Raw genomic sequence first — 17,236 nt, 5'->3', positions numbered from 1 at the left:
GACATTTATTAAGCACTTACTACGTGCCTGGAACTGTGGTAGATACAAGTGGACTAATATTTCAGTCACTATTTAAAGGAGGAAAAATAAACCTGGAAGGAGGACTGTCTTTTCTTGTTCAAACAGTTCAGCAATGTTATTTTATTTTATAATGGCATTTATTAAGCGCTTACTATGTGCAAAGCACTGTTCTAAGCGCTGGGGAGGTTACAAGGCAATCAGGTTGTCCCACAGGGGGCTCCCATTTTACAGATGAGGGAACTGAGGCACAGAGAAGTTAAGTGACTTGCCCAAAGTCACACAGCTGACAATTGGTGGAGCCTGGATTTGAACCCCTGACCTCTGACTCCAAAGCCCGGGCTCTTTCAACTGAGCTACGCTGCTTCTCAATAGCCAATTAAATGAATGTAATGGTCTTTTTCTAAACATTCCTGACTCAAGTACTACTGAAATATCCATCCCAAATCTCCTTCCCCATTCCAGCCCAGTCAAGCTGTTTTCGTCATTGTTCCTAATGATCCTTTTACTGTTTCAGACAAGAAACCTTAGTGAGATAAATGCAATAAGAAATGGGCGAATGGACATATGCAGAGTTAGAAATGTATTTTCTGAGTGGTTGGAAGTAAGTCAAACAGTACTGATGGGAAACAGATTTAAATGCACATATACAGTTGGTTTTCATGGTACAAAGACAGCACTTCTGACAGTGAGAAAACTTCTGTCTTTGTAAGGGTCTTTTTATGGGATTTGTGAAGGACTTGCTGCATTCTCTTCTAAGCACTGGGGTAGATGCAAGTTTATCAGACTATCCTGTCCCACGTGGGGCTCACAATCTAAGCTGAGGGAGGTGGCTTTAATCCCCATGTTACAGGTGAAATAACTGGGACACAGAGAAGTTAAGTGACTTGCCCATGGTCACACAGCAAGCAATTTTCAGAGCCAGGATGTGTGTGTCCTTTCCACACACGCTCGATGAAATGTAGCGAGGCATTCTTGACGTTCCTTTGACATTCAGCGTGAACTCCATATTCCCGGATTTAGCTGCTTGGACTTCTGGGATGGCAGTGGAATGGTTCTGCCGCTTTTCTATCAACAGGAGACCAAGATAGGGCTTTTTTTCAGGACTGGGGAAAAAGAAAAGGACATGCACTGAATTTGCAATAGTGGTGGTGGCTTGGGTTGCCATAGCCCCACTCTCTCACCTGGGTCCTGGGGGATGGCTGGTAAGGAAAGAAGGTGCAGCCTGAGGTTATGGACACAAAAATAGTTTTCTGTCAGTGATTTTGCAATTTTCAGTGGTCTCGGTAGTTGTTTTACTCCAATGGTTTAGATTGCTATGTCAGAAGGCTAGAAAAACAGCGTGGCTTAGATATAATAATAATAATAATGGCATTTATTAAGTGCTTACTATGTGCAAAGCACTGTTCTAAGTGCTGGGGGAATACAAGGTGATCAGGTTGTTCCACGGGGGGCTCACAGTCAATCCCCATTTTCCAGATGAGGTAACTGAGGCCCAGAGAAGTGAAGTGACTTGCCCAAAGTCACACAGCTGACAATTGGTGGAGCCGGGATTTGAACCCATGACCACTGACTCCAAAGCCCGGGCTCTTTCCACTGAGCCATGCTGCTTCTCTACTACTTAGAGGAAAGAGCCCGGGATTGGGAGTCAGAGGATGTGGGTTCTAATTCCAGCTCTGCCACTTGTCTATTGTGTGAGCTTGGGCAAGCCACTTAACTTCTCTGTGCCTCAGTTACCTCATCTGTAAAATGGGGATTAAGATTGTGAGCCCCTTATGGGACAACCTGATTACTTTGTATCTACCCCAGGGCTTAGAACGGTTGGCACATAGTAAGAGCTTAACAAATACTAGGCTGTGAGCCCATTGTTGGGTAGGGACCATCTCTATATATTGCCGACTTGTACTTCCCAAGCGCTTAGTACAATGCTCTGCACACAGTAAGCACTCAATAAATACAACTGAATGAAATACCATCATTATCATTATTATAGTTACGATGAGGATTAAAGGCGAACCTCATGGTGAAACATCATCATTGCTCATAAGTGAACCTCACTGTCACTATCTTCTTCAAATATAAAGATGACTATATTATTCATAATATGTTGCAATAATAAAATGTTCCATAATTCATGCATATTTTATGCTATATATAGTACAGTGCCTAGTTTTTATGTCACAGTATATACATGTGATATATTACAATATCATCTATATATAGAGAGAGAAGGAGAGAGATAGAGATAGAGAGAAGGAGAGTGGGAAAGATGAACACAGTCTAATTACCTGTACTACAAAATAAACAAGACAAAATAAACCATCATTTTTTTTTTGCAAAAACATAAGACTTCATCCTAACTTCTTTCAAAGAAAAAACTAAACAAATTCAAATAACCCAGATGTGTTCGTGTATTAGTTAGTATAATACAATCAGTTTCAAATGCTGATTCTTAGATTCCTCCTCCTAGGACCTATGGGCCTGGGAAATATATTGTTTCCTTCTTAAGTAACTTAGTGGGCTTTTTGTTTTGTTTCTCTTTCAACTCTTCAAATTTTCTGTGAAATTTGCTCTTTGAATAACATTTTTTTCTAAATGTTCTTCCCCAGAGAAAAACACTTTCATGCAGAGATGAAGGCATTTTAAACTGTGCATTCTACATTCCCCTCAGAGATAACCCTTTGTATAACTGTATTAGACCTGGAAATAAAGTGAGGAGGCATATACACCAGACTATTTTTATCTAGTTGGTTCATTTTCAATGGCTTATTCACTTGAGCCTAATTGCAATATTCACAATATACAAAGGAGAGGTTCTGCAGAATGCAGTCTTATCGCATACCCCTTGTAGCCTGAGGACTTGCCAACTTAGAATCAATCTGGATTTAGGTCAAAATAATGTACTTTTGTAGGGTTATTGCTATAGACAAATACATAAAATTACAAAACTTGATATTCCCCTTCTTGGGCTGGGTCAGGTGATCTAGTGAGGTATCCTAAAGTTTTTTAATCCTATGTTTCAATTCTGTTGTATATCTCCAACCATTCTTTGGATTCAGTGATGACAGTAAGATTTTATTGTTTGTACAGGTGAAGTTTGTAAGATCAATGGGTGACTGACATTCCATGTGCATGCAAATATTTCCTTGTATAAACCATCAGCTTTTCTACCCACAGAGGATTCTGTTTCCATTTCTTCCTCTTCATGTCACAATCTTCCTGAAGCCTTTGTTCTAGAAGTTCCCCGCTTTCGATTGCTGCTCCCCAAACTAACTTGTTTCCTACTGTATATTGCTTTGCCACAGCAGTTTGAGATTTTCCTTCATGGCAACATTAAAGGGTTTCTTCTGTCCATCTTTTCTTTTCCATTTACCCCATTTCAGCTCCCCGTAAGACCATTGTTTGGGCATTCTGCTGTCATGCACTCTCCTGCCTAGCAAAATGTGATGGGGCCAGCAAGACTGTTGTGGACGGGGAACGCCTCTGCCAACTCTGCAGTATTGTACTCTCCCAAAAGCTCAGTACGATGCTCTGCACATAGTATTCATTCATTCAATTGTATTTATTGAGTGCTCACTGTGTGCAGAGCACTGTACCGGATGCTTGGGAAGTACAAATCGGCAACTTATAGGGACGGTCCCTGCCCAACAACGGGCTCACAGTCTAGAAGGGGGAAACAGACAAAAAAACAAGTAGAAAAGTGTCAATACCATCAGAATAAATAGAATTATGGCTATATACACATCATTAATAAAATAAATATAGTAAATATGTACAAATAAAATAAATACAGTAATAAATAAGTAATAAATAATAAATAAATAAGGGCCTTCATATCCTGTCCTTAGCAATGGTATTTATCAATCAATCAATCAATCATATTTATTGAGTGCTTACTGCGTGCAGAGCACTGTACTAAGCGCTTGGGAAGTACAAGTTGGCAACATATACAAACGGTCCCTACCCAACAGTGGGCTCACAGTCTAGAAGAGTGGGCTCACAGTCTAGAGCACTTTATAGAGCACTTACTATATGCTGCTTCAAGAGAAGCAGTGTGGCTCAGTGGAAAGAGCCTGGGCTTTGGAGTCAGAGGTCATGGATTCAAATTCTGGCTCCACCAATTGTCTGCTGTGTGACTTTGGGCAAGTTACTTAACTTCTCTGTGCCTCAGTTACCTCATCTGGAAAATGGGGATTAAGACTGTGAGCCCCCCGTGGGACAACCTGATCTCCCTGTAACCTCCCCAGCGCTTAGAACAGTGCTTTGCACATAGTAAGTGCTTAATAAATGCCATTATTATTATTATTATTATTATTATTATATGCAGAGCACTGTCCTAAAGGCTTGGGAGCATACGTTGGAGTTTTCGTTCTCTCCTTTTGCCCCCTCGCTCCCAGGCTTCGCCCTCCCACCCCTCGCCAGGCTCCTAAGTGCTTAGAGCAGTGCTTTGCACATAGTAACCACCTTACCTCCTTCCCCTCCCGATAGCACCTGTATATATGTATATATGTTTATACATATTTATTACTCTATTTTACTTTTACATATTTATTCTATTTACTTTATTTTGTTAATATGTTTTGTTTGGTTGTCTGTCTCCCCTTTCTAGGCTGTGAACCCGCTGTTGGGTAGGGACCGTCTCTATATGTTGCCAACTTGTACTTCCCAAGCGCTTAGTACAGTGCTCTGCACACAGTAAGCGCATAATAAATACGATTGAATGAATGAAAATATGTACAAATTATTTCCACTCCTCTTGACCAACTGCTAAAAACACATCTTCCTCTGAATGACTCTGCTACTTGGCCAAAGATAAAGTGTCTTAGCATATGTAAGGTCTCAGAAAGAGAACAGAGCATGTGGGAACCTCAAATCAGAGACAGAGAGAACTAGAACTCTGTCCCTATCTCTCTCTCAGCTTTGCTAAATGCCACATTTACCCCAACCAAAAATAGTAAGCACTCAATAAATAACTTTTGTGTAATTATGATGGTAATGAGAATGAATGTATAATACAACAGAGTTGGCAGACATATTCCCTGCCCAGAGATATTCTCTAATCTAGAAGGGAGAGGTAGACATTAATATAAATAAATAAATTATGGATGTGTGCATTAATGTTGCGGTGCTGGGATTTAGTGAGAATCAGAGGTTCAAGTTCACAGATCCATGTACATATATGATGCAGAAGGGAGAAGGAATTGGGTAAAGAGGACTTAATCTGGGAAAGTCTCTCCTCACCCCAGGCTTTAAAGCACTCAATCACCTTGCTCCCTCCTACCTCACCTCACTACTCTCCTTCGACAACCCGTCCCACACACTTCGTTTCTCTAATGCTAACCTTCTCACTGTGCCTCCGTCTCATCCCTCTCTCCGCTGACCTCCTGCCCTCATTTTGCCTCTGGCCAGAAACGCCCTCCCTCTTCATATCAGACAGATACCTGCTCTCCCCCACTTTAAATCCTCATTGAAGGCACATCTCCTCCAGGAAGCCTTCCCTGATGAAGCCCTCCTCTCCTCTTTTATGACTCTCTTCACTCTGACTTGCTCCCTTCATTCATTTTCCCTCCCATTCCCATGATAAATATTTAATCCATTCATCCAGCGCTTAGAACAGTGCTTTGCACACAGTAAGCACTTAATAAATGCTATCATTATTATTATTATTATTATCAGACAGATAACTGCTCTACCCCACTTCAAATCCTCATTGAAGGCACATCTCCTCCAGGAAGTCTTCCCTGACTAAGCCCTCCTCTCCTCTTCTACGACTCTCTTCAGTCTGACTGGCTCCCGTCATTCATTTTCCCTCCCATTCCCACAACAAATATTTAATTCATTCATCAGACAGATACCTGCTCTCCCCCACTTCAAATCCTCACTGAAGGCACATTTCCTCCAGGAAGTCTTCCCTGACCCAGCCCTTCTCTCCTCTTCTATGACTCTCTTCACTCTGGCTCCTGCCATTCATTTTCCCTCCCATTCCCATGGCAAATATGCATATATATTTAATACATTCATTTATTTATATACATTAATGTCTATCTCCCCTTCTAGACTGTGAACTTGTTCTGGGCAAGGAATGTGTATTGTACTCTCTCAAGTGCTTAGTACAGTCACTTTGAACACAGTAAGGGCTCAGTAAATATGATTGAATGAATGAATGCACGGAGATGTGCTATTCATAAGACTTTGAAGGTGGTAAGAGTGGTGATCTGGTGTATATGGATGGAGGTGGGAGTTCCAGGCTAAAGAGAGGATGCATGAAAGGGCTTGCTGACAAGATAGATGACACTGGGGGACAAGAAGCTAGCTTGTACTAGAGGAGTGAAGTACACAGGCTGGGCTGTGGTAGATCAGTGAAGTTAGGTAGGAGGGGATAAATAATCGATTGCTTTAAAGTCTTTGATAAGGAGATTGTGTTTGATGCAGAGGTGGAAGAGCAACAACTGAAGAGTGGGCAGACGTGGACTGAATTTGTTTTAGAAATATGATCGGTGCAGCAGAGTGAAGTGTGGACTGGAGTGGGGAGAGACACAGGGCAGGGAGGTTCAGTGAAGAGGAAGTAGTCAAGTGGGGTAGGGCAAGTGCTTGGATTAATAATAATAATGATGGCATTTGTTAAGCACTTCCTGTGTGCTAAGCACTGTTATAAGTCGCTGGGGTAGATCCAAGGTAATCAGGTTGTCCCATGTGGGGCTCACAGGCTTCATCCCCATTTTCCAGGTGAGGTAACTGAGGAACAGAGAAGTTAAAGGACTTGCCCCAAGTCACACAGCTGACAAGTGGCAGAGGCGGGATTAGAACCCACGACCTCTGACTCCCAAGCCCGGACTCTTTCCACTAAGCCACGCTGCTTCGCCAGTGGGTGGTGGCAGTGTGTTAGCAGTTTGGAGAGGAAAGGGCAGATTTCAGTAATGTTGTGAAGGTAGAATCTACAGAAGTTGCTGACATTGAATATGTGGGTTATGTGAGAGAGATGTGTCAAGGATAATGCCGAGGTTACAGGCTTGTAAGCGAGGGAGGATAGTAGTATTGTCTACAGCAATGGGAAAGGAATGAGGTAGCATTGCCCAGTGGGTAAAGCATGGGCTGGGAGTCAGAAAGAACTGTTTTAATCCCCGTTCAGTTACTTGAGCTGTGTGACCTTGGCCATGTTATTTACCTTATGTGTGGTTCAGTTACCTCATTTGTAAAATGAGAATTAAAACTCTAAGCCCCATGAGGGACAGGGACTGAGGCCAACCTGATAACAGTCCCTGACTCATATTATTATTATTATTGTTATTATTATTATTCCTGAAGGTGCCTGACTCGAATTATTATTATTATTATTATTATTATTATTATTATTATTTTGGCATTTGTTAAGTGAGATTTCCTTTTTATAGATTGAACAGGCCTCATCCAATTTTCCAGTCCCACTTTTTTCCACTGGTGTTGGAAGAAGGATACAGTAAGCTTCCTCCAATTCCTTCCCCTCCCCACAGCACCTGTATATACGTTTGTACAGATTTATTACTCTATTTATTTTACTTGTACATATTTACTATTCTATTCATTTTGTTAATGATGTGCAGGCACTGTACTAGGGAAGCAGCGTGGCTCAGTGGAAAGAGCACGGGCTGGGGAGCCAGAGGTCGTGGGTTCTAATCCCGGCTCTGCCACTTGTCAGCTGTGTGACCTTGGGCAAGTCACTTAACTTCTGTGGGCCTCAGTTCCCTCATCTGTAAAATGGGGATGAAGACTGTGAGCCCCACATAGGACAACCTGATTACCTTGTATCTACCCCAGCGCTTAGAACAGTGCTTGGCACATAGTAAGCAAAGATTGTGAGCCCTACGTGGGACAACCTGATTACCTTGTATCTACCCCAGCACTTAGAACAGTGCTTGGCACATAGTAAGCGCTTAACAAATACCAATATTATTACTATTATTATTACTAAGTATTGGGGTGGATACAAGCAAATCAGCTTAGACAGAGTCCCTGTCCCACGTGGGACTCACAGTCTCAATCCCCATTTTACAGATGAGGTAACTGAGAGACAGAGGAGTAAAATGACTTGCCCAAGGTCATACAGCAGACAAGTGGTGGAGCTGGGTTTAGAACCCATGACCTTCCAACTCCCAGACCTTTGTTCTATCTGCTATGCCAGGCTGCTTCCCATAATAAGCGCTTAACAAATACCATAAAGAACAGTGCTTTGCACATAGTAAGCGCTTAATAAATGCCATCATTATTATTATTCATTCATTCATTCATTCAATCGTATTTATTGAGTGCTTACTGTGTGCAGAGCACTGTACTAAGCGCTTGGGAAGTCCAAGTTGGCAACATATAGAGACGGTCCCTACCCAACAGCGGGCTCACAGTCTAGAAGGGGGAGGCAGAGAACAAAACAAAACATATTAACAGAATAAAATAAATAGAATAAATATGTGCAAGTAAAATAAATAAATAAATAGAGTAATATAAAGGCAGGGGGAGAGATAAATCAATCAATCAATCGTATTTATTGAGCACTTACTGTGTGCAGAGCACTGTACTAAGCGCTTGATGACAATGTTTGGGTGGGAAGATAAGGAGCTCTTTCCTTTTTATAGATTGAACAGGCCTCATCTGATTTTCCAGTCCCACTTTTTCTCCACTGGTGTTGGAGGAAGGATACAGTAAGCTTCCTCCAATTCCTTCCCCTCCCCACAGCACCTGTATATATGTTTGTACAGATTAATTACTCTATTTATTTTACTTGTACATATTTACCATTCTATTTATTTTGTTAATGATGTGCATCTACCTTTATTTCTATTTATTCTGATGGCTTGACACCTGTCCATATGTTTTGTTTCGTTGTCTGTCTTCCCCTTCTTGACTGTGAGCCCGTTATTGGGTAGGGACCGTCTCTATGTGTTGCCAACTTGTACTTCCCAAGCGCTTAGTACAGTGCCCTGCACACAGTAAGAGCTCAATAAATACGATGGAATGAATGAATGAATCCAACTGTGATGCAGTCAGTCGTCATTGTGGAGTAGTTTCAAGATCTTAAAATGTTTTCCTATTGAGGAAGTACCTCTGAAGATGGCTAAGCAACTTGTTCCCTCCTTGTTTGTGGATTTCAGCTGGAATAACGATCCGGGAGGTTTACCAGTCTTCCAAGCTCTGACTTCAGTAAAGACTTTATCTGGGGTTTTAGTCAGAGCCAGGTCTTCATATATTGGAAAGCAAACTATTTTCCTCCAATAGATTGTAAATTCCTTGAAGGCAGGGACAATGCCTATTAATTTTACTGTTCTCTCCCAACCGCTGAGTACAGCGCTGTACACAGAGCAATAATGATAATAATGATGGCACTTATTAAGCACTTATTATGTGCAAAGCACAGTACTCAGTGAATATTAGTGGTGAACTGACTGAAGGAAAGATAGGGAGAAGTTGAAAATTTAACTATGAATGACATTGTTAGTGGCAGTAAACATGGTCAATCAGCGTTAAGGATCCTAGCATTTATGAATTTATTCACACCCTACTTCAAATTATGCTGTCTCCCTTATTGGAGCATTGGCTCTTTGGGGGCAGGAAAATTGTCATTTTGTAATTCTTTAATTCATTCATTCATTCATTTAATTGTATTTATTAAGCGCTTACTGTGTGCAGAGCACTGTACTAAGCGCTTGGGAAGTACAAATCGGCAACGTATAGAGATGGGCTACCCAACAAGGGGCTCACAGTCTAGAAGGGGGAGACAGACGACAAAGCAAAACATGGAGACAGGTGTCAAAATCATCAGAACAAATAGAATTAAAGCTATTCATTCATCATCATCATCATCATCATCAATCGTATTTATTGAGCGCTTACTATGTGCAGAGCACTAAGCACTTGGGAAGTACAAGTTGGCAACATATAGAGACAGTCCCTACCCAACAGTGGGCTCACAGTCTAAAAATTCATTCATTCATTCATTCATTCAATAGTATAGAGAGGCAGCATGGCTCAGTGGAAAGAGCCAGGGCTTTGGAGTCAGAGATCATGGGTTCGAATCCTGGCTCCACCACATGTCTGCTGTGTGACCTTGGGCAAGCCACTTAACTTCTCTGAGCCTCAGTGACCTCATCTGTAAAATGGGGATTAAGACTGTGAGCCCCCATGTGGGACAATCTGATCACCTTGTATCCCTCCCAGCACTTAGAACAGTGCTTTGCACATAGTAAGTGCTTAACAAATGCCATTATTATTATTATTACTCTGCACACAGTAAGCGCTCAATAAATACAACTGAATGAATGAATGAATAAAATGAGGATTAAGACTGTGAGTCCCAGACAACCTGATTACCTTGTATCTAGCCCACGCTTAGAACAATGCTTGGCACATAGTAAGTGCTTAACAAATACCATCATTATTATTATTATAATTATTTATTGAACACTTACTGTGTGCAGAGCACTCTAGTAAGTGCTTGGAAAGTACAATTCAGCAATAAAGAGAGACAATCCCTGCCCACACCAGGCATACAGTCTAGAAGGGGGAAGACAGATACCAAAACAAGTAAATGGGCATCAATATAAAAAAAGAATTTTATATATATATATATATATATATACATACATACATATATGTATATATATATTATATATAACAAGACAAACAGGCATCAATATGAACAAATAGAATTATTGTGGAAAGAGCTTGGACTTTGGAGTCAGAGGTCATGGGTTCAAATCCCGGCTCCTTCAATTGTCAGCTACGTGACTGTGGGCAAGTCATTCAACTTCTCTGGGCCTCAGTTACCTCATCTGTAAAATGGGGATTAAAACTGTGAGCCCCACATGGGACAAACTGATGACCTTGTAACCTCCCCAGCACTTAGAACAGTGCTTTGCACATAGTAAGCGCTTAACAAATACCATCATCATCATGGGCTCAAATCCCAGCTCCGCCAATTGTCAGCTGTGTGACTTTAGGCAAGTCGCTTAACTTCTCTGGGCCTCAGTTACCTCATCTGTAAAATGGGGATTTAAACTGTGAGCCCCACGTGGGACAACCTGATTACCTTATATCTAGCCCAGTGCTTAGAACAGTGCTTTGCTCAGAGTAAGCGCTTAACAAATGCCATCATTATTATTATTTATTATTAGTCCAGCACTTAGAACAATGCTTGGCACATAGTAAGTGCACAACAAATACCATCATTATTATTATCATTGTTATTATTATTATTACTATTTATTGAGCACTTACTGTGTGTAGAGCACTGTAGTAAGCGCTTGGAAAGTACAATCCAGCAATAAAGAAAGACAATCCCTGCCCACACCAGGTTTACAGTCTAGAAGGGGGAAGACAGATATCAATATAAGTAAATGGACATCAATATAAAAAAATAGAATTTTAGATATATACATATCAAGACAAATAAACCGGCATCAATATTAATAAATAGAATTAAAGACATATATATATATATATATATATATATATATATATATATATATATATATATATATAAGTGCTGGGGCAGGGGGGAGAGCAAAGTGAGTGAATCGAGATGAGGCGGAAGGAAGGGGAAGCTGAGGAAAAGGTGGGCTTACGGGGGCTTGGGGCTTAAACTCCTAAACACTCAGTACAACAAATATTACTATTATTATTACTACTACTAGTAGTACTATGATTACTACCACTAGTGTACACTCTTGTTGTCAGGAAACATTTTGTTTTGTTATTCTGTGCTTTCCAATCATCTAGTACAGTGCAACACACCAAAGAGCATCATGGCCTAGTGGAAAGACTACAGGCCTGGGATTCAGATGACCTAGATTTGAATCCCAGCTCCACTACTTGTTTGCTGTGTGACCTTGGGTAAGTCATTTAACTTCTCTGTGCCTCAGTGACCTTATTTGAAAAATGGGGATTAAGACTGAGCTCCATATTGGACTGTGCCCCGTCTGATTTGCTTGTAGCCAGCCCAGCGTTTAGTACAGTGCCTGACACATAGGAAGCACTTAACAAATATCACTATTAACAATTAATCCTGTCTCTCCCACTTTCCTGCTTGTGTGACCTTGAGAAACTTGCTTAACTTCTCTGTGCCTCATTTTCCCACCTATGAGCCCCATGCAGGACAGGGAAGTTGTCCAATCTAATTAATTTGGATTTGTCTCAGTGTTTATAACAGTGCGTGTCACATAGTAAGTGCTTAATAAATATAATGATGGTAATACTAGTAGTAGTAATAATAATACTAATAAAATAAGTGGGTACTCAATGAATGTTACTACTACTACTAATAATAATGGTATTTATTAAGCACTTACTATGTGCAAAGCACTGATCTAAGTGCTGGGGAGGTTACAAGGTGATCAGGTTGTCCCCCGGGGGGCTCACAGTCTTAATTCCCATTTTGCAGATGAGGTAACTGAGGCACAGAGAAGTTAAGTGACTTGCCCAAAGTCACACAGCTGACAACTGGCAGAGCCAGGATTTGAACCCATGACCTCTGTCTCCACAGCCCCTGCTGTTTCCATTGAGCCATGCTGCTTCTCTGATAATTGCAGTAATTGCTATGTGCTTACTCTGTGCAAGCAGTGTACTATGTGTTGGTAAATATACTAGATACCCAGGTCAGATACAGTCCCTGTCATATATGGGGCTCACAGTTTAAGTAGGAGAGTGAACAGCTATTTAGTCACCATTTCAAAAATGAAGAAACTGAGGCACAGGGAAGTTAAATGACTCGCCCAAGTTCACACAGCAGGCAAATGGCAGAACCACTCAGCGCTTAGAACCGTGCCAGCACTTAGTGCTTTGCACATAGTAAGCGCTTAATAAATGCCATTATTATTATTATTATTATTATAATCCAAGCCCATGTTCTTTCTTCTAGGGCAAATATTACTGCTCAGTTAGTCAGGTCTGAGTAACTGTCAAAAATCTGGATCCTGAACCAACTTCTGCCATTCATCCCTTCAATCGTATTTATTGAATGCTTACTGTATGCAGAGCAGTGTAATAAGCACAATATAACCATAGAGCAGACACATTCCCTGCTGAGTGAGAACCAGGACGTAGCATTCCCATTAAATATATTTGGGAAATACGTGGGGGGAGTGCGGGGAGAGGGGACAGCATGAGGGGTGAGGATGAGTTGGATGGGAGTGAGTTGTTGAGGGGTGCTGGGACAGGATTAACAGGAATGAGATGGGGAATGAGGGTAATAATAATAATAATGACATTTATTAAGCACTTACTATGTGCAAAGCACTGTTCTAAGCTCTGGGGAGGTTACAAGGTGATCAGGTTGTCCCACGTGGGGCTCACTGTCTTAATCCCCATTTTACAGATGAGGGAACTGAGGCCCAGAGAAGTGAAGTGACTTGCCCAAAGTCACACAGCTGACAATTGGCGGAGCCGGGATTTGAACCCCTGACCTCTGACTCCAAAGCCCGGGCTCTTTCCACCGAGCCACACCGTTAATCTAAGCACTTACCCTATTCAGCCTTGATTACTGCCTCAGGCTCCTTGTTGGCCTCCCTGCCTTCTGTCTCTCCCCACGGCAGTGTATACTTCAATCTGCTGGCTGGATTATTTTTCAACAAAAAGATTCAATCCGCTCCTACAGTGGTTTCCCATCCACCTCCACATAAAACAGAAACTTCTTACCATCAGCTTTAAAGAACTTAATCACCTTGCCCCGTCCTACCTTAATTCTCTGGTTTCCTGCTACAACCCAATCCACACATTTAGCTACTTTAATGCCAAAGATGCCTTGATCACATCTATCTCAGTGCTGACATCTCGCCCGTGTCCTGGACGCCCTCCCCCTTTAGACTGTAAGCCCACTGTTGGGTAGGGACTGTCTCTATATGTTGCCAACTTGGACTTCCCAAGCGCTTAGTACAGTGCTCTGCACACAGTAAGCGCTCAATAAATACGATTGATGATGATCTGACAATGACTATTCCCCACCTTCAAAGACTTATTCAGAACATATCCCCTCCGAGAGGCCTTCCCTTACTAAGCTCTTATTTCCTCTTCTCCCATTCCCTTCAGCATCACCCTTTAACTTAGATTTACACCCTTTATTTTCCCCACCTTCGGGCCCACATTTGATATTAATGTGTGTCTCCCCCTCTAGACTGCAAGCTCCCCGTGGGCAGGGAATGTGTCTATCAATCCTGTTATACTGTACTTTCCCAAGTCCTAAGTACAGTGCTCTGCAAACAATCAATCAATCAATCAATCAATCAATCGTATTTATTGAGCGCTTACTGTGTGCACAGCATTGTACTAAGCGCTTGGGAAGTACAAGTTGGCAACATATAGAGACAGTCCCTACCCAACAGTGGGCTCACAGTCTAATTGCAAACAACAATTTTTATCATTAAAGCACATAACGTATGGTCTAATAATGACATTAGAAGTGCTGCAAAGTGGACAGGTATTCTTCAGGAAAAAGCGTATGCTTTCAATATATACTTTCCCTTTCTCCTAAAACTAAATACTTCTTCTTTAGCTTATATACAATGTTTAGAAACTGTCTTAAGAGAATATATTTGTTTAAGCAGTAAACGTGATTCTAGATCACATCCCTTGCCCCCTTTTCCTCCTACCCTGAAAATAAAATGTAATTTCAATATTGTAGGGAGGTGTAAGTTCTGTCAGTTGCTCACAGAATCATCACTTTGTAAATTAGAAGTTGCGGCTGCCCGCATCTCCCACTTGTCTAGATCATAATAAATACTTTGAAAATTTCCATATATCTTTATGAACTGTCCATAAAATGGAAATGCCTATTTTCACACTTTCCCATTAAACATTCATGAACAAGTCCTTGGGTGAAAAAAAAGAGTAAGTTCTGTGTTGTATAATTCATTTTTATTGTTTTTTAAATTTTTAGATCTTCCCAACTAATTTGTAATAAAAAATGAGAGAAGTGACTTTCTCTGAAATTGTATCCAAAGTTGCCATATGCAAGGCCTAACATTTCAAATCCCTGCTGTAGCTTTACAGAGAAGCACCGTGGCTCAATGGAAAGAGCCCGGGCTTTGGACTCAGAGGTCATGGGTTCAAATCCCGGCTCCGCTACTTGTCAGCTGTGTGACTCTGGACCAGTCACTTAACTTCTCTGGGCCTCAGTTACCTCATCTGTAAAATGGGGATGAAGACTGGGAGCCCCCTTGGGACAACCTGATCACCTTGTAACCTCCTCAGCTCTTAGAACAGTGCTTTGCACATAGTAAGTGCTTAATAAATGCCATTATTGTTATCATTATTTAGGGGAAAGAATACTTTTTTGGGACTCAGGAGTCCTGGGTCCTAGTCCTGTCTCTGCATGAAGTAGATAATTGTTGGGGCTAAGCCATAAAGTGTGAAAGAGTCTGACCAAAGACCCATTTAATAATAATAATAATAATAATAATAATAATAATAGCATTTGTTAAGCGCTTACTATGTGCAAAGCACTGTTCTAAGCGCTGGGGAGGGGAAACAAGGTAATGAGGTTGTCCCATGTGGGGCTCACAGTCTTAATCCCCATTTTACAGATGAGGTAACTGAGGCTCAGAGAAGTTAAGTGACTTACCCAAGGTCACACAGCAAACATGTGGCAGAGTCGGGATTCGAACCTATGATCTATGACTCCAAAGCCCGGGCCCTTTCCACTGAGCCATGCTGCTTCTCTAAGCAGCATTTAGATCATTTGGTGAGACAGACGGGCCCGGGCTGGCTTAGGTAGTCACCTCGCCCCCAGCCCCGCAATCCCACTGTTGGGTAGAGTCCATCTCTATATGTTGCCAACTTGTACTTCCCAAGTGCTTAGTACAGTGCTCTGCACACAGTAAGCGCTCAATAAATACGATTGAATGGATGAATATCCACCTGTATTTATTTTAATACCTGTTTCCTCCTCCAGTCTATAAACTCCTTGTGGGAAAGGATCATCCGTTTTATGGTACTCTCCCATCTGGCCAATACCATGGCGAAGTGAATAGAGCAGCGTCCTGGGAGTCAGAAGGTCATGGGTTCAAATCCCATGTGACCTCGGGCAAGTCGCTTCATTTCTTTGTGCCTCAGTTACCTCATTCGTCAAATGGTGTTTGAGATTGTGAGCCCCACGTGGGACAGGGACTCTGTCCAAGCTGATTTGCTTGTATCCACCCAGCGCTTAGTACAGTGCTCTGCACACAATAAGCGCTCGACAGGTACCATAGTTGTTAATACAGTACTCAGCACACAGTAAATGTTCTCTAAAATCACTTATCGATTAATAGGAATCTTGAAAAACTGCTGGCTAATTAAGACCTCAAAAATTACAGTGGCTATCAAGCAACCCACCCGCTGGATTATGTCACTGCAGCACAACATCGGTTCAATTCAACTCAATTCAGTTGTATTTATTGAGCACTTACAGCATGCAGAGCACTGTACTAAGTGCTTGGAAAGTACAATTCAGCTACAACACTTGGCTAGGCACTTAGGTTACGAACGGGTCTTGCGTGGAAAAAGCCTAGATGAGTGTCAGTGTGCCGCATTCCCGTCCACATCTGCACTCAGTGCTCCCCATATGCCCCAGAAGTAACATGACATTCATTCATTCATTCAATCGTATTTATTGAGCACTTACTGTGTGCAGAGCACTGTACTAAGCGCTTGGGAAGTACAAGTTGGCAACACAGAGAGACGGTCCCTACTCAACAGTGGGCTCACAGTCTAGAAGGGGGAGACAGAGAACAAAACAAAACATATTAACAAAAGAAAATAAATAGAATAAATAAGCACAAATAGAGTATTTATGAGAATGAGAAAGTGTGACTGGTATTATCTCTTTAATCCATTATCACTATAATCAATTCTTCAGGGCAGGTTAACATCCATCATTAATGATGCATTATCTAGAGCATTTCTGATGGCATTTTCAAAGATGTAATTAAAAGAATGATATTATGGTATTTGTTAAGCACTTACTAAGTGCAAAGCAATGGACTAAGCACTGGGATAGACACAAAATAAGCAGATAAGACAGTCCCTATCCCACATGGTTCTCCCAGTTAAATGGAGGGAAAATAGGTAATTTATCCCCATTTTATAGATGAGGTAAACGAGGTGAAGTTAACCGATTTACCAACCCGACGCAGACACAGCAGACAAGTTTCAGAACCAGGATGAGGAACCAGATCTTGCGATTCCGAGATCTGTGCTCTTCTCACTGGACCACACTGCT

Source organism: Tachyglossus aculeatus, chromosome 14 (assembly GCF_015852505.1).
Source record: "Tachyglossus aculeatus isolate mTacAcu1 chromosome 14, mTacAcu1.pri, whole genome shotgun sequence".
Lineage (NCBI taxonomy): Eukaryota > Metazoa > Chordata > Mammalia > Monotremata > Tachyglossidae > Tachyglossus > Tachyglossus aculeatus.
This window is presented reverse-complemented; position numbering follows the sequence as displayed.